The 18434-nt window shown below is 48.9% G+C and overlaps 1 protein-coding gene across 3 annotated transcripts in view; it reads left to right on the top strand.

Moving 5' to 3' along the window:
• Positions 1-9148: 9148 nt before the first annotated feature.
• Positions 9149-18434, top strand: part of rev1 (REV1 DNA directed polymerase) — a 111571-nt gene continuing 102285 nt past the window's right edge. For 2 of the 3 annotated variants that reach the window (XR_013498877.1, XM_078221930.1), the window contains exon 1: positions 9157-9327. The gene's annotated coding sequence lies outside the window, so the exon portion shown is untranslated. Of the gene's footprint in view, positions 9328-18434 lie in introns of all 3 variants that reach the window. The other variant, XM_078221928.1, reaches the window with a different exon arrangement.

Raw genomic sequence — 18434 nt, 5'->3', positions numbered from 1 at the left:
CAGTCTGCGGTGACACATGAGGGGGCAGCACGGTGGCACTATGGTTAGCACTGTTCACTCACAGTGCTAGGGACCTGGGTTCGATTCTCGTCTTGAGTCACTGTCGGTGTGGAGTTTGCACATTCTCCCTGTGTCTGCGTGGGTTTTCTCCGGGTGCTCCGGTTTCCTCCCACAGTTCAAGATGTGCAGGTTAGGCGGATTGGCCATGCCAAATTGCCCCTTAGTGTCAGGGGTACTAGCTAGGGTAAATGCATGGGGTTATGGGGATAGGGCCTGGGTGGGATTGTGGTCGGTGCAGACTCAATGGGCTGAATGGCCTCCTTTTGCACTGTTGGATTCTATGATCTATGATACATGGCATCCGGTAGTTCATTAAAGGACATGTAGATCCTGTAGACTGCACCTGCCCCTCCCCTCCACTCTTGGGCTGATGGGTGGCTACATACTAGCCATGACCAGCAGTCCCTGTCCTTCTGCTGCAGCCTCTAGCCTGGGCTGGCCTTGCCACAGTCAGCCATCTCCCTCATCCGCCACAGCAGCCATGAGTATAACTGCCAGAGAGAGACAGACAGTCTGTACGGTTATCCATCCCAGCCCCTCACTCCCTCCCAGTAGCTAGTGTCCCCATGAGTCTGGACGCTGGTAACCCAACCCCAACATGCCCAAGTCTATATCAATGGGGATGAAGTAGAAATGGTCAAGAGCTTCAAGTTTTTAGATGTCCACATCACCAACAACCTGTTCTGGTCCCCCCGTGCCAACGCTATAGTTAAGAAAGTCCACCAACGCCTCTACTTTCTCAATAGACTAAGGAAATTTGCCATGTTAGCTACAACTCTCCCCAATGTTTACAGATGCACCTTAGAAAGCATTCCTTCCAGTTGTATCACAGCTCCTGCTCTGTCCAAGACCGCAAAAAACTACAAAGGGTCATGAACAAAGTCCAATCCATCACGCAAATCAGCCTCCCACTCATTGACACTGTCTCCACTTCCCGCTGCCTCAGAAAAGCAACCAGCATAATTAAGGACCCCACACATCCCGGACATACTCTCTTCCACCTTCTTCCATTAGGAAAAGGATACAAAAGTCTGAGGACATGCACCGACTCATTCAAGAACACTTTCTTCCCTGCTGCCATCAGACTTTTGAATAGAGTGACTTTGCATTAAGTTGATCTTTCGTTACACCCTAGCTATGAATGTAACATTATATTCTGCACTCTATCCTTTCCTTCTCTATGTACAGAATACTTTGCATAATGCGCAAGAAACAATACTTCTCACTGTATAATAATACATGTGACAATAATAAATCAAATCAAAATCCCCAGTGCCATGTGCCACCTCAATGGGCTGTCGACCATTGCCACATCCTCGTCACAGCAGACACAGGGAGCATAAGGATGGCTCTGAGCGTTCCCCATTAGGAACCCTTGAAGCATAGACATGTGTGCGCCCACCTGGACGTCTGGTGCACTGGATTCCAGGGATGGCTAGCAGTTCAGACAGACGGTGGAGAAGCACCCTCGTGCCTTCCTCACGATGGGTGGCCATCATAGGGAGCACTGCAAAGTCCATGCAGTGTAACACCTGCCAAGCTCCCTTGATTGGGGTGTCAGCTGCCAGGCCTGGTTCTTGTTACTGTTAGTGGGGCCTGGGATGGAATGTCCTCAATCAAACACACAGCCTGCCCAGCAGATAGATGGCAGTGTAACCAATGCAACATTAGTGAGGTTGGGACTCGACCTCATATGCAACCCCTCGGGGGTCATTCAGCAGCCAGCGGGAATGTGCGCAACATAAGCCCCAAACCAGCAGCAACCCCTGACCTGCGGACACCCAGACCAGCACGAGCACCCCCAAACACCTGCACCCATGCAAGCCCCCATCCCATGGTGCAGCATGGCAGTGGCTGACAACACTCCCCCCCTCCACCGCACCATAGAGGTTGGTGGTCAGCAGTACTCGTCTCCTTCACGACTGCTGTGCCTGAGCTACACTTTTAAAGAGCAGAGCTAATTGGTGCCTGTGTGATGTCTCGATTGAGAGGTGGGAAGCATCTGGGAGGGGAAAGCATGCATGCTAAACTCCCTAATGATATTGAAATCCAGTCAATCTCATGCTAATAAGCTTTGCGCCCTTTCTGGGCACGAAGTGGTTCTCGCCACTCCGAAGGAGCCGGAAGATCAGATACCATTTTGCACCGGACGCGAAACAAAATTTTAGCTTCATGCGCTATTGTCCCAGCTCACCGCACTGATAACCGGGCATAGCAAGGTGCTAAAATCACACCCTACTGTTCAACTTCTGGAGACTCCAGCCCAATCCTGGACGGTTGGTAAGTCAGTGGCCAGACATATCCATCCAGCTTTAGCCTACTGGTATTCATGTCAGTCATCTGATTTCTGTCTGTGGTTAGTCCATCACTAAGAAAGCTATTAAAGGGAATTCAGCAATAATGCTAACAGGAAAAACCACATTTAATGTGAACCTTCAGAGGATCTGCAAATTGCTGCAAATTTACTTGTGAAATCTTTGTACAAATTGTTCTTTATTTACTTGGGTTTTCTTTATGTATCTCATTTAACACATGCAACAAAAGCATATCAGATCTATCAGAGATTCATTTCCATTGTACTATTTAGCGGGAGGAATGAATGAAGAAGTGCAATACATGGAAGATAGGCTTATCAGGTACCACAGCTTCGCAAGATAGGGCACACTTATCGCAACATGAGCAATGCTTAAATACATCTACCACTCAAACTGCCTTAATTCATCTCCTTACTCATAATGCTACTTTTTCTCACCTCCCCTGGGGTTTCAGAGTAGGGTTTAATTAGGTTGATTGACAAGACTGCATCATGTGCTACTGGGAGGAGCTAGGCTTGCAGAGGGTAAAAGCAGGTAGTTTCTGCTTGAATTTGTAAGGAGCAGCAGACCTTCTCTCTCTGGAAATTGAAATCTGGGACCTGATAGAAAGCGGGTATCTCTCCAGAGATGTTCTGGAGATTTGAGCAGCCCGCATACCAGCATGTAGGCCTGTTGTTTGCTAACTGATTTTGAAGAAGAGTTTGTATCTATGAGGAATATTGCTTAAATTGAAACTATTAGAGATAGCCCAGCAGTTAAGAATTGTATCGTGTCATGTTTAAGCATTTAAATTGGTAAAAGTTACACCAATTTGTTTGTTAATAGTTAAACAGTATTGTTAAATAAAGTTTGTTTTGCTAAAAGCTTCCTAGTGGGTCAATAGAATCACACCTGGAGTGAAACACATATGCTCACACTAATGCCAATTTCAAAAATATACTTTTCAGTTTCTGACCTGCAGTTCTGCTGTGCAATGGCAGTATAAATCAGGTAAATATTTTCAGTAGATATTTTGCTAATCTGCTACCTAAACAAAACCATTATGGACCAGATCCTACAGTCTCTGAATCTTCAGAACCCATCCTGCAAGCCAAGTTGCACATCAGGACCCTGTGGAAATCCCAACAATCTGTCCTGGTCCCCCCCCATGCCGACACGATAGTTAAGAAAGCCCACCAACGTCTCTACTTTCTCAGAAGACTAAGGAAATTTGGCATGTCAGCTACGACTCTCACCAACTTTTACAGATGCACCACAGAAAGCATTCTTTCTGGTTGTATCACAGCTTGGTATGGCTCCTGCTCTGCCCAAGACTGCAAGGAACTACAAAAGGTTGTAAATGTAGCCCAATCCATCACGCAAACCAGTCTCCCATTCATTGACTCTGTCTACACTTCCCGATGCCTCGGCAAAGCAGCCAGCATAATCAAGGATCCCACGCACCCCAGACATTCTTTTTTCCATCTTCTTCCTTTGGGAAAAAATACAAAAGTCTGAGGTCACGTACCTACAGACTCAAGAACAACTTCTTTCCTGCTGCTGCCAGACTTTTGAATGGACTTACCTTGCATTAAGTTGATCTTTCTCTAGCTATGACTGTAACACTACATTCTGCACTCTCTCGTTTCCTTCTCTATGAACGGTATGTTTTGTCTGTATAGCGTGCAAGAAAGAATACTTTTCACTGTATGTTAATACATGTGACAATAATAAATCGAATCAAATCAAAATCAATGTGCTGACTCCATGGGCATTACTACCGGATCCCCTGAAAAGGTCTCTGACTCTGAGTTAGAGAAGGAAACCTAGGACAGTTCCGCAGTTCTTACCTGAATAGCTACCCATGATATGTTAGCAGAATTGTTGGAAGGGGACCTACCAATGCATGGGATCCTGGCATAGGACTGGGACAGGAAGGAGCTATACTGCTAGGTTAGGCTCCATCTGAACTGGAATGGAACAAGAGTACTGGTGGAAAGGACAAGTAGAAGTGTGGATACAACTTTAGACTAATAAGAAGGTGGGAGGGGATCAATGAAAATAACATAAACCTGAAGATAAAATAAATAGGGGATGAGAGTAGTGGTCAGACCAAAACAGTCAGGGAACATATATGGTTGTAGGAAATTTGATAATTGTACAGGGCTTTGATGAGACCACACCCAGAGTACTGGATCCAGTTTTGGTCTCCATATCTAAGGAAGTATATACTTGCCTTGTAGGTGGAACAGCTAAAGTTCACTAGATTGATTCCTGGGATGAAAGGGCTGTCCTGTGATGTGAGGCTGAGTAAATTGGGCCTATTCTCTGAGTTTAGAACAATGAAAGGTGACCTCATTGCAACATTCAGGATTCTGAAGGGGCTTAACAGGATAGAAACTGAGAGGGTGATCAGAACTTTTATTCCAGGAACAAGATCCTTACATCAGGATCATTTCCAGGTTCCAAGACCATGCCAGAAACTGACCCATTAGAGATTGCAGACCTGGTGATGAGGTAGGAGCTGGCCTCAAGTTAAATGTCTAATGGTAACCTTCATTGTGGGAACAGAGTAATTGAAGGCTGGAAATGAGAGGAGAGCAGTAGTCCAGGGCAGGCTCCAGAAAAAGGACAGCCCTACAATTCTTGGCACTTCTTTTGAGATTTGCACAGGTAGTGGTCAGCAATACAACATATTTTCCCAGAAAGTGGCAAAAGGAGATCAGCTAGCCAGACAAAGTACATATAACTGGAGGTGGCACGTGAAGCACTGCAGCATTGTCATCAGGATTGGAAGTAGTGAAGAAGGACAATGTGGTTTTAACTGCACATCACACAAATACCACAGTCTATCTCCAATAAGAGAGAATCTAGCTTGACATTCAATGGCATTACCATCAGTGAATCACCCACTATCAACATCCTGGGGGTTACCATTGACCAGATACTGAACTGGACTAGCCATATATATAAGGTATATATAAGAGCTGCTCAAAGACTGGGAAATCTGCAGCAAGTAACTTACCTCCTGGCTCCCCAAAGCATCATCTACGTCACTGAACGGGGTAGTTACAGGGAGCCATCGCCCGGTGTCGCTGTGAGTAGATGTAGTCATGATGTGGAGATGCCAGCGTTGGACTGGGGTAAACACAGTAAGAAGTCTCACAACACCAGGTTAAATTCCAACAGGTTTATTTGGTAGCAAAAGCCACTAGCTTTCGGAGAGCTTGCTGCTCCTTCGTCAGGTGAGTGGGATTTCAGTTCACAAACAGGGCATATAAAGACACAAACTCAGTTTACAAAATAATGGTTGGAATGCGAGTCTTTCCAGGTAATCAAGTCTCAAAGGTACAGACAATGTGTATTGTGACAGACAGCATGGTTTTGTAAGAGGGAGGTCGTGCCTTACAAATTTGGAGGAGTTTTTTGAGGAAGTGACAAAAACGGTTGACGAAGGAAGAGCCATGGATGTCGTCTATATGGATTTCAGTTAAGGCATTTGACAAAGTCCCTCATGGCAGGTTGGTTAAGAAGGTTAAGGCTCATGGGATACAAGGAGAGGTGGCTAGATGGGTAGAAAACTGGCTTGGCCCCAGTCCAACGCCGGCATCTCCACATCTTGGCCACAGGAATCAGAGGGTAGCAGTCGAGGGGTCTTTTTCTGGCTGGAGGTCTGTGACCAGTGGTGTTCCGCAGGGCTCTGTACAGGGGCCTCTGCTATTTGTGATAAATATAAATGATTTGGAAGAAGGTGTAACTGGTGTTATCAGCAAGTTTGCGGATGACACGAAGATGGCTGGACTTGCGGATAGCGATGAACATTGTTGGACAATACAGCAGGATATAGATAGGCTGGAAAATTGGGCGGAGAAATGGCAGATGGAATTTAATCCAGATAAATGCGAAGTGATGCATTTTGGAAGAACTAATGTAGGGGGGAGTTATACAATAAATGGCAGAGCCATCAAGAGTATAGAAACACAGAGGGACCTAGGTGTGCAAGTCCACAAATCCTTGAAGGTAGCAGCACAGGCGGAGAAGGTGGTGAAGAAGGCATGTGGTATGCTTGCCTTTATAGGACGGGGTATAGAGTATAAAAGCTGGAGTCTGATGTTGCAGCTGTATAGAGCGCTGGTTAGGTCACATTTGGAGTACTGCATCCAGTTCTGGTCGCCGCACTACCAGAAGGACGTGGAGGCTTTAGAGAGAGTGCAGAGAAGGTTTACCAGGATGTTGCCTGGTATGGAGGGTCTTAGCTATGAGGAGAGATTAGGTAAACTGGGCTTGTTCTCCCTGGAAAGACAGAGAATGAGGGGAGACCTATTAGAGGTGTACAAAATTATGAAGGGTATAGATTGGGGGAACAGTGGGAAGCTTTTTCCCAGGTCGGAGGTGACGGTCACGAGGGGTCACGGGCTCAAGGTGAGGTATAACTCAGATATTAGAGGGATGTTTTTTACACAGAGGTGGGGGCCTGGAATGCGCTGCCAAGTAGGGGGTGGAGGCAGACACACTGGCATCGTTTAAGACTTACCTGGATAGTCACATGAGCATTCTGGGAATGGAGGGATACAAACGAATGGTCTAGTTGGACCAATGAGCGGCACAGGCTTGGAGGGCCGAAGGGCCTGTTTCCTGTGCTGTACTGTTCTTTGTTCTTTGTGTCCACACAGGTCAGTTAGTGAGATTTTGCAAGCCCAGGCAAGTCGTATAGTGTATTTGTAACCCCCACGACTTGCCTGGGCTTGCAAAATCTCACTAATTGTCCTGGCTGGAGACAATACACATCTCTTTAACCTGTGCTTAACCCTCTCTCCACTCACATTGTCTGTACCTTTGAGACTTGATTACCTGTAAAGACTCGCATTCCAACCATTATTTTGTAAATTGAGTTTGTGTCTTTATATGTTCTGTTTATGAACTGAAATCCCACTCACCTGACGAAGGAGCTGTGCTCCGAAAGCTAGTGGCTTTTGCTACCAAATAAACCTGTTGGACTTTAACCTGGTGTTGTGAGACTTCTTACAGTAGTCTTGGGCTTATACTCTGAGTATATAGTAGTAAGAAGTCTCACAACACCAGGTTAAAGTCCAACAGGTTTATTTGGTCGCAAAAGCCACTCGCTTTCGGTGCGCTGCTCCTTCGTCAGGTGAGTGGGATTTCACTTCACAAACAGGGTGTAGTTACAGGGAGCCGCCGCTCGGTGTCGCTGTGAGTGGGTGTAGTTACAGAGAGTCGCCGCTCGGTGTCGCTGTGAGTGGGTGTAGTTACAGAGGGTCGCCGCCCGGTGTCGCTGTGAGTGGGTGTAATTACACGGAGTCGCCGCCCGGTGTCGCTTTAATTGGGTGTAGTTACACGGAGCCGCCGCCTGGTGCGGCTGTGAGTGGGTGCAGTTACAGACAGTCGCCGCCCGGTGTCGCTGTGAGTGGGTGTAGTTACAGAGAGTCGCCGCCCGGCGTCGCTGTGAATGGGTGTAGTTACACGGAGCCGCCGCCCAGTGTCGCTGTGAGTGGATGTAGTTACACGGAGCCGCCGCCCGGTGTCGCTGTGAGTGGGTGTAGTTACACAGAGCCGCCGCCCGTGTCGCTGTGAGTGGGTGTAGTTACAGACAGTCGCCGCCCAGTGTCGCTGTGAGTGGATGTAGTTACAGACAATCGCCGCCCAGTGTCGCTGTGAGTGGTTGTAGTTACAGGGAGTCGCCGCCCGGTGTCGCTGTGAGTGGGTGTAGTTGCACGGAGCCGCCGCCCGGTGTCGCTGTGAGTGGATGTAGTTACACGGAGCCGCCGCCCGGTGTCGCTGTGAGTGGATGTAGTTACACGGAGCCGCCGCCCGGTGTCGCTGTGAGTGGGTGTAGTTACACGGAGCCGCCGCCCGTGTCGCTGTGAGTGGGTGTAGTTACAGACAGTCGCCGCCCAGTGTCGCTGTGAGTGGATGTAGTTACAGACAATCGCCGCCCAGTGTCGCTGTGAGTGGTTGTAGTTACAGGGAGTCGCCGCCCGGTGTCGCTGTGAGTGGGTGTAGTTACAGGGAGCCGCTGCCCAGTGCAGCTGACTGGGTGTAGTTACAGAGAGTCGCCGCCCGGCGTCGCTGTGAGTGGGTGTAGTTACAGAGAGTCGCCGCCCGGCGTCGCTGTGAGTGGGTGTAGTTACAGAGAGTCGCCGCCCGGTGTCGCTGTGAGTGGGTGTAGTTGCACGGAGCCGCCGCCCGGTGTCGCTGTGAGTGGATGTAGTTACAGGGAGTCGCCGCCCGGTGTCGCTGTGAGTGGATGTAGTTACACGGAGCCGCCGCCCGGTGTCGCTGTGAGTGGATGTAGTTACATGGAGCCGCCGCCCGGTGTCGCTGTGAGTGGATGTAGTTACACGGAGCCGCCGCCCGGTGTCGCTGTGAGTGGGTGTAGTTACACGGAGCCGCCGCCCAGTGTCGCTGTGAGTGGATGTAGTTACACGGAGCCGCCGCCCAGTGTCGCTGTGAGTGGGTGTAGTTACACGGAGCCGCCGCCCGGTGTCGCTGTGAGTGGATGTAGTTACACGGAGCCGCCGCCCGGTGCCGCTGTGAGTGGGTGCAGTTACACGGAGCCGCCGCCCGGTGTCGCTGTGAGTGGGTATAGTTACACGGAGCCGCCGCCCGGTGTCGCTGTGTGGGTGTAGTTACACGGAGCCGCCGCCGGTGCCGCTGTGAGTGGGTGTAGTTACACGGAGCCGCCGCCCGGTGTCGCTGTGAGTGGATGTAGTCACACGGAGCCGCCGCCCGGTGTCGCTGTGAGTGGGTGTAGTTACACGGAGCCGCCGCCCGGTGTCGCTGTGAGGCGATTGCGGGGCCGGTGGACGGGGCGGGAATGGGGAGGTTGTGGAGAGCGGAGTGAGGGGGGTGGAGAGGGTCTGAGGGCGGCGGCCCGGTGGACGAGAGGCGGCGGAAGCGGCGAGTGGGACGGCAGCCGGTAACCGAGGCCGGGATGAGTGTGAAGCCGTGAGAGGTGAGTGATTCCCGGCTCGGCAGCTCTGCCGGGGCCGATCCCCCTCCTGCCGCCCGCTCTCCCCCCGGGCCGGGCCGGGCTCTGTCTCCGCGGCCCCGCTGCTGCCCGGAGCTCAGACACCAGCAGCGCCTCCCCGGCGGGGCCGCCCCGGGGCAGAGCCCGCAGCCCGGGCCGGGGGTGAGCTGAGGACAGTCCCGCCCCTGAGAGCCTCAATCCGGGAATAACCCAACCAGACTGAGCCCGGCCCCTTAATCCGGGCGCAGACAGTCCCCTTAATCCGGGAGCAGACAGTCCCCTTAATCCGGGAGCAGACAGTCCCCTTAATCCGGGAGCAGACAGTCCCCTTAATCCGGGAGCAGACAGTCCCCTTAATCCAGGAGCAGACAGTCCCCTTAATCCAGGAGCAGACAGTCCCCTTAATCCAGGAGCAGACAGTCCCCTTAATCCAGGAGCAGACAGGCCCCTTAATCCAGGAGCAGACAGTCCCCTTAATCCGGGCGCAGACAGTCCCCTCAATCCGGGAGCAGACAGTCCCCTCAATCCGGGAGCAGACAGTCCCCTCAATCCGGGAGCAGACAGTCCCCTCAATCCGGGAGCAGACAGTCCCCTCAATCCGGGAGCAGACAGTCCCCTCAATCCAGGAGCAGACAGTCCCCTCAATCCAGGAGCAGACAGTCCCCTCAGTCCAGGAGCAGACAGTCCCCTTAATCCAGGAGCAGACAGGCTCCTTAATCCAGGAGCAGACAGTCCCCTTAATCCGGGCGCAGACAGTCCCCTCAATCCGGGAGCAGACAGTCCCCTCAATCCGGGAGCAGACAGTCCCCTCAATCCGGGAGCAGACAGTCCCCTCAATCCGGGAGCAGACAGTCCCCTCAATCCGGGAGCAGACAGTCCCCTCAATCCAGGAGCAGACAGTCCCCTCAATCCAGGAGCAGACAGTCCCCTCAATCCAGGAGCAGACAGTCCCCTTAATCCGGGAGCAGACAGTCCCCTTCATCCAGGAGCAGTCAGTCCCCTCAATCCGGGAGCAGATGGTCCCCTCAATCCGGGAGCAGACGGTCCCCTTAATCCAGGAGCAGACAGGTCCCCTCGATCTGGGGGCAGACATAGAACATTACAGCGCAATACAGGCCCTTCGGCCCTCGATGTTGCGCCGACCTGTGAAACCAATCTAAAGCCCATCTAACCTACACTATTCCAATATCATCCATATGTTTATCCAATGACCATTTAAATGCCCTTAATGTTGGCGAGTCCACTACTGTTGCAGGCAGGGCATTCCACGCCCTTACTACTCTGAGTAAAGAACCTAACTCTGACATCTATCCTATATCTATCACCCCTCAATTTAAAGCTATGTCCCCTCGTGCTAGCCATCACCATCCGAGGAAAAAGGCTCTCACTGTCCACCCTATCTAATCCTCTGATCATCTTATATGCCTCTATTAAGTCACCTCTTAACCACCTTCTCTCTAACGAAAACAGCCTCAAGTCCCTCAGCCTTTCCTCATAAGACCTTCCCACCATACCAGGCAACATCCTGGTAAATCTCCTCTGCACCCTTTCCAATGCTTCTACGTCCTTCCTATAATGCGGCGACCAGAACTATACGCAATACTCCAAGTGCGGCCACACCAGAGTTTTGAACAGCTGCAACATGACCTCATGGCTCCGAAACTCAATCCCTCTACCAATAAAAGCTAACACTCCGTACGCCTTCTTCACAACCCTATCAACCTGGGTGCCAACTTTCAGGAATCTATGCACATGGACACCGAGATCTCTCGTGGGGCGGCACGGTAGCACAGTGGTTAGCACTGCTGCTTCACAGCTCCAGGGTCCTGGGTTCGATTCCCGGCTTGGGTCACTGTCTGTGTGGAGTTTGCACATTCTCCTCGTGTCTGCGTGGGTTTCCTCCGGGTGCTCCGGTTTCCTCCCACAGTCCAAAGATGTGCGGGTTAGGTTGATTGGCCAGGTTAAAAATTGTCCCTGAGATGCGTAGGTTAGTGGGATTAGCAGGTAAAATATGTGGGGGTAGGGCCTGGGTAGGATTGCGGTCGGTGCAGACTCGATGGGCCGAATGGCCTCCTTCTGCACTGTAGGGTTTCTATGATTTCTATGATTCTTCTCTCTGCTCATCCACACTACCAAGTATCTTACCATTAGCCCAGTACTCTGTATTCCTGTTACTCCTTCCAAAGCGAATCACCTCACACTTTTCTGCATTAAACTCCATTTGCCACCTCTCAGCCCAGCTTTGCAGCTTATCAATGTCCCTCTGTAACCTGCAACATCTTTCCGCACTGTCCACAACTCCACCGACTTTAGTGTCATCCGCAAATTTACTAACCCATCCTTCTACGCCCTCATCCAGGTCATTTATAAAAATGACAAACAGCAGTGGCCCCAAAACAGATCCTTGCGGTACACCACTAGTAACTGAACTCCAGGATGAACATTTCCCATCAACCACCACCCTCTGTCTTCTTACAGCTAGCCAATCCCTGATCCAAACCGCTAAATCACCCTCAATCCCATGCCTCCCCTCAATCGGGCGGCAGACTGTCCAATAATCCAGGATCAGACGGTCCCCTCAATCCGGGAGGGGCCTCTCCCCTCGATCCGGGAGGGGTCTGTCCTCAATCCCAGTGGAAGCTGTGCCCTTAACCCTGGAGGTGGTTTCTAGCCCGAGGCATTCCCCTTAATGGTGCAGAAGTCTTGGCCAGTTATCCGGGAGAGGGCCACCTCCAAAATCCCCATGAACTTGCACCAGCAGCATCCTGTTTAAAAGTAGCCGATACTATTTGTAAATAACAGATGTCATTCTGGTTATGTGGTGTTTTATCAAAGGAACATTTTGGCCACATTTTAGTTGCACGTCCTTTAAGGTGTTCATGCTCTTTCCATCTTCCTTTAAACCTTTGACGTTTCAACCTTTGCTCCTGGTGTTACTTTTTGCCCATTGTCAACGCCTGTCTGCTTGAGACATGTTTGGTTCGATACCAGCTCTGAGAACTTGTGCAGTAACTTCACTTACTGTTAATTGTCCTGAAATATATATGTGAGAATTATAATTATATATCTGAAAATGTCACATTTTCTGTAGAAACAGAGACAGGTACTAAGTTTGTGTGCAGCACATGCTTTGCAGTATTTGTTTCCCTCCTGTGTGGGAGTATGTTCTTTTTCGATTGTGCAAGCGACAGAAATGAAACACTTGTGCTGAGAAATCCCTTGCGTATTCTTTGGGGAGGGGGGAGGGGAATCTCCGAGGGGAGCTCTGGTCCAATTATTTTAAGCTGCTGTTCCTTGATCAGTATCAGAGTGTTCCTGCTTTGGTTTGGAACTTCATACCTCAAATTATGAATCTTAATCATGTTGCAAGCAAGGTCCCTTCAGGAATAGATACAAACATACAAATTAGGAACCAGGAGTAGGCTGCTCTGCCATTCAGTAACATCATGGCTGATCTGATTGTAACCTCAATTCCACATTCCCAACCTCATATCCCACATTCCTACCTATCCTTGATCAAGATTGTAATATTTTACTGAAAGATATATGATTGTACATCATTCAGTAAGACCAGGGACGATGCTAGAAAGATGTTTACCCTTGTAAAGGAATCTAGAACTAGGGGGCACAATTACCAATTTAAGATGGAAATGTGGAGGAATTTCTTCTCTCAGAGGGATGATAATCTTTGGAATTCACATCTCCAGAGAGCTGTGGAGGTCGAGTCTCGGGGCGGCACAGTGGTTAGCACTGGGGTGCCTCACAGCTCCAGGGACCCAGGTTCAATTCCAGCCTCGGGTAATGTGTGAAGTTTGCACATTCTGCCTGTGCCTGCGTGGGTTTCCTCCAGGTGCTCCTGTTTCCTCCCACGCTCCAAAGATGTGCGGATTAGGTTGATTGGCCCTGTTAAATTGACCCTTTGTGTCGGTGGGATTAGCAGGGTAAATACAAGAACAAACAAAGAACAATACAGCACAGGAACAGGCCCTTCGGCCCTCCAAGCCCGCGCCGCTCCCTGGTCCAAACTAGACCATTCTTTTGTATCCCTCCATTCCCACTCCGTTCATGTGGCTATCTAGATAAGTCTTAAACGTTCCCAGTGTGTCCGCCTCCACCACCTTGCCCGGCAGCGCATTCCAGGCCCCCACCACCCTCTGTGTAAAATATGTTAAATACAGGATAGGGCCTGGGTGGGATTGTTGTCGGTGCAAGCTTGATGGGCTGAATGGCCTCTTTCTGCACCATAGGGATTCTATGAGTCATTGAATGTGTTCAAGGCTGAGTTAGACAGATTGTTGAACTATAGGAGTGTCAAGGGTTAAGAGGCACAGTAAGAAGTTTAACAACACCAGGTGTTGTTAAACTTCTTACTGTGTTTACCCCAGTCCAACGCCGGCATCTCCACATCATGACTACCTAAGAGGCACAGGCAGGGGACTGGCAATGAGGCCACAATCAGATCAACCAAGATCTTATTGACAGACAGAGCAGACACAAGGGGCTGTATGACTACTCCTATTTCTTATGTTGTCATATTTTTCTGTAGGTCATGATCTTGTACATTAAGAGGATTTGATACAGGAGCAAGGATGTCTTAATGCAGCAGTACAGAGCCTTGGTCAGACCACACCTGGGATACTGGTGTGCAGGTTTGGTCTCCTTATGGAAGAAAAGACATACTTGACACTGAGGGAGTGCAGTGAAGGTTCACCAGACTGATTTCTGGGATAGCAGCATTGTTGAGTGAGGAGAGATTGGGTCGACTGAACCTGTATTCACTGGAGTTTAGAAAGAGAGGGGACTTGTTGAAATGTATAAAATTCTGATACATCTGGAGAGACTGGATGCAGAGACAATGTTTCCCCCAGCTGGGAGGGTCTGGGACAAGGGGTCACAGTCTCAGGATACGGGGTAGACCATTAAGGACTGAGATGAGATATTTTAGAGGGTGGTGAACCTGAAGAATTTTTTATAGAACATAGAACAGTACAGCATAGAACAGACCCTTCAGCCCACAATGTTGTGCCGAGCTTTATCTGAAACCAAGATCAAGCTATCCCACTCCCTATCATCCTGGTGTGCTCCATGTGCCTATCCAATAACTGCTTAAATGTTCCTAAAGTGTCTGACTCCACTATCACTGCAGGCAGTCCATTCCACACCCCAACCACTCTCTGAGTAGAGAACCTACCACGGACATCCTTCCTATATCTCCCACCATGAACCCTATAGTTATGCCCCCTTGTAATAGCTCTATCCACCCGAGGAAATAGTCTTTGAACGTTCACTCTATCTATCCCCTTCATCATTTTATAAACCTCTATTAAGTCTCCCCTCAGCCTCCTCCGCTCCAGAGAGAACAGCCCTAGCTTGCTCAACCTTTCCTCATAAGACCTACCCTCCAAACCAGGCAGCATCCTGGTAAATCTCCCCTGCACTCTTTCCAGCGCTTCCACATCCTTCTTATAGTGAGGTGACCAGAACTGCACACAATATTCCAAATGTGGTCTTACCAAGGTCCTGTACAATTGCAGCATAACCCCACGGCTCTTAAACTCCAACCCCCTGTTAATAAAAGCTAACACACTATAGGACTTCTTCACGGCTCTATCCACTTGAGTGGCAACCTTCAGAGATCTGTGGATATGGACCCCAAGATCTCTCTGTTCCTCCACACTCTTCAGAACCCTACCTTTGACCCTGTAATTCACATTTAAATTTGTCCTACCAAAATGAATCACCTCACATTTATCAGGGTTAAACTCCATCTGCCATTTTTCAGCCCAGCTTTGCATCCTATCTATGTCTCTTTGCAGTCTACAACACCCTCCATCTCATCCACTACTCCACCAATCTTGGTGTCATCAGCAAATTTACTGATCCACCCTTCAGCCCCCTCCTCCAAGTCATTGATAAAAATCACAAATAGCAGAGGACCAAGCACTGACCCCTGTGGCACTCCGCTAGCAACCTGCCTCCAGTCCGAAAATTTTCCATCCACCACCACCCTCTGTCTTCGATCAGATAGCCAGTTACCTATCCAATTGGCCAACTTTCCCTCTATCCCACACTTCCTCACTTTCATCATAAGCCGACCATGGGGGACCTTATCAAACGCCTTACTAAAATCCATGTATATGACATCAACTGCCCTACCTTCATCAACACACTTAGTTACCTCCTCAAAAAATTCTATCAAATTTGTGAGGCACGACTTGCCCTTCACGAATCCGTGCTGACTATCCCGGATTAATCCGCATCTTTCTAAATGGCCGTAAATCCCATCCCTAAGGACCTTTTCCATCAACTTACCAACCACAGAAGTAAGACTAACCGGCCTATAATTACCAGGGTCATTTCTATTCCCTTTCTTAAACAGAGGAACAACATTCACCACTCTCCAGTCCTCTGGCACTATCCCCGTGGTAACAGTTTTAACAACACCAGGTTAAAGTCCAACAGGTCTATTTGGTAGCAAATACCATTAGCTTTCGGAATGCTGCTCCTTTGTCAGATGGAGTAGAATCTGCTCTCAAACAGGGCACAGAGACACAAAATCAAGTTACAGAATACTGATTAGAATGCAATCTCTACAGCCAACCAGTTCATCCCCACATCATGACTATCTCTGTGGACAGTGAGGACCCAAAGATCAAAGCCAAAGGCTCTGCAATCTCATCTCTTGCCTCCCAAAGAATCCTAGGATATATTTAATCAGGCCCAGGGGACTTATCGACCTTCAGTTTATTCAAAACTGCTAGTACATCCTCCCTCCGAACATCTACTTCCTCCAGCCTATTAGCCTGTAACCCCTTCTCTTCCTCAAAAACATGGCCCCTCTCCTTGGTGAACACTGAAGAAAAGTATTCATTCATCTCCTCTCCTATCTCTACTGACTCCATACACAAGTTCCCACTACTGTCCTTGACCGGCCCTAACCTCACCCTGGTCATTCTTTTATTCCTCACATAAGAGTAAAAAGCCTTGGGGTTTTCCTTGATCCGACCCGCCAAGGACTTCTCATGCCCCCTCCTAGCTCTCCTAAGCCCCTTTTTCAGCTCATTCCTTGCTAACTTGTAACCCTCAATCGAGCCATCTGAACCTTCCACATAAAGCTGTGAAGGCCAAGTCACTGAATGTATTTAAGAAAGAAATAGATTTCTAGACACTAAAGGTGTCAAGGGGGAGAGAGTGGGAGTATGGCGTTGAGATAGGGGATTAGCCATGATCACATTGAATGGTGGAGCAGGCTTGATGGGCCGAATGGCCTACTCTTTTCGATATACCATTTCACATGAAATACATTTCAATTATTTTTTATTTCTGAGTTCCAATTTCAGCTGCGCTAATTGCACAGGACCTCTTCACTGGGCTGAGTGCATGTTTTATTGTAGCAAACTAAGAGTGGCATTGATGGTGAGAGATTCCCACACAGTCCTTTTGGCACAGGTGGTATTTGGGCAGGGGAAAGGAGAAGGACGAGTAATGGCCCTTCTGACTTCTCAAATTCTTCTTTCTCTGTTGTTTTTTCCCTTTCTGAATATATCCATGACAAAGACATTTCAGAGATTGAGCTGTCGCTGTTTTAATTTTATTTTGGATGGTTCTTGCCTGGGGTTGGTCTCTATTTCAGCTCATTTCTGTGGAGTTAGGTTAGTCCAGATGCTTTTCATTAAGGTCAATCAGTATTGCCCATTTGAAATTCAGCTTGGTCTCATATGAATGTTGTTAGCCAACATTTTTAAAATTATTGCCAACAGATAAATGCATGTGAATAAAAGATAAAACACAGGGACATGGCGAAATATGTTTGAAATACTGGGGTATTAATACAGGAGCCTGGTTATGCCCTCAAATCCACCAGTGAACTTGGTGACCTCTGCCAAGTGATGAAGGGCTGACAGTTCCGTCGTGGTCTCCTTGTTATCTAACTAATTAAACATAGAAAATAGATGCAGGAGTAGGCCATTCGGCCTCCGAGCCTGCACCACCATTCAATATGATCATGGCTAATCTTGTACTTTAGGTATCCCACTCCCACTTTCTCTCTATATCCCTTGCTCCCTTTAGCCACAAGGGCCACGTGTGGCTCCCTCTTGAACATATCTAACAAATTGGCCCCCAACAGGCTCAAAGCTCTTGGAGTGAAGAAGTTCTTCCTCATCTCAGTCCTGAATGGCTTACCCTTTATTTTTAGACTGTGACCCCCTAGTTCTGCACTTCCCCAGCATCGGGAACATTCTTCCCGCATCTAGCCTGTTCAGTCCCATCAGGATTTTATATGTTTCTATGAGATTCCCTCTCATTCTTCTAATTTCCAGTGAGTGCCAGCCCAATCGATCCAGTCTCTCTTCACATGTCAGTCCTGCCATTCCAGGAATCAGTCTGGTGAACCTTCGCTGGACTCCCTCAATAGCAAGAATGTCCTTCCTCAGACTAGGAGACCAAAACTGCACACAACACTCAAGGTGTGGCCTCACCAAGGCCCCCTATAACTGCAGCAAGACATCTTTACTCCTATACTCAAATGTTCTTGCTATGAAGGCCAGCATGCCATTAGCTTTCCTTACTGCCTGCTGTATCTGCATGCCAACCTTCAGCGACTGTTCCACCATGACACCCAGATCACATTGCACTTCCCCTTTTCCTAAATTGCCACCATTCAGATGATAATCTTCCTTCCTGTTTTTGCTACCAAATTTCACAGCTTGGTATGGCTCCTGCTCTGCCCAAGACCGCAAGGAACTACAAAAGGTCGTGAATGTAGCCCAATCTATCACGCAAACCAGCCTCCCATCCATTGACTCTGTCCACACTTTCCGCTGTCTCAGCAAAGCAGCCAGCATAATTAAGGACCCCACGCACCCCGGACATTCTCTCTCCCTCCACCTTCCGTCGGGAAGAAGATACGATAATCTGAGGTCACGTACCAACCGGCGCAAGAACAGCTTCTTCCCTGCTGCTGTCAGACTTTTGAATGGACTTACCTTACATTAAGTTGATCTTTCTCTACACCCTAGCTAACATTTTGCACTCTCTCATTTCCTTCTCTATGAACGGTATGTTTTGTCTATATAGCGCGTAAGAAACAA

Source organism: Mustelus asterias, chromosome 10 (genome assembly GCF_964213995.1).
Source record: "Mustelus asterias chromosome 10, sMusAst1.hap1.1, whole genome shotgun sequence".
NCBI lineage: Eukaryota > Metazoa > Chordata > Chondrichthyes > Carcharhiniformes > Triakidae > Mustelus > Mustelus asterias.
The sequence above is the reverse complement of the archived record's forward strand: the minus strand, read 5'-3'. Positions and strand labels throughout refer to the sequence as shown.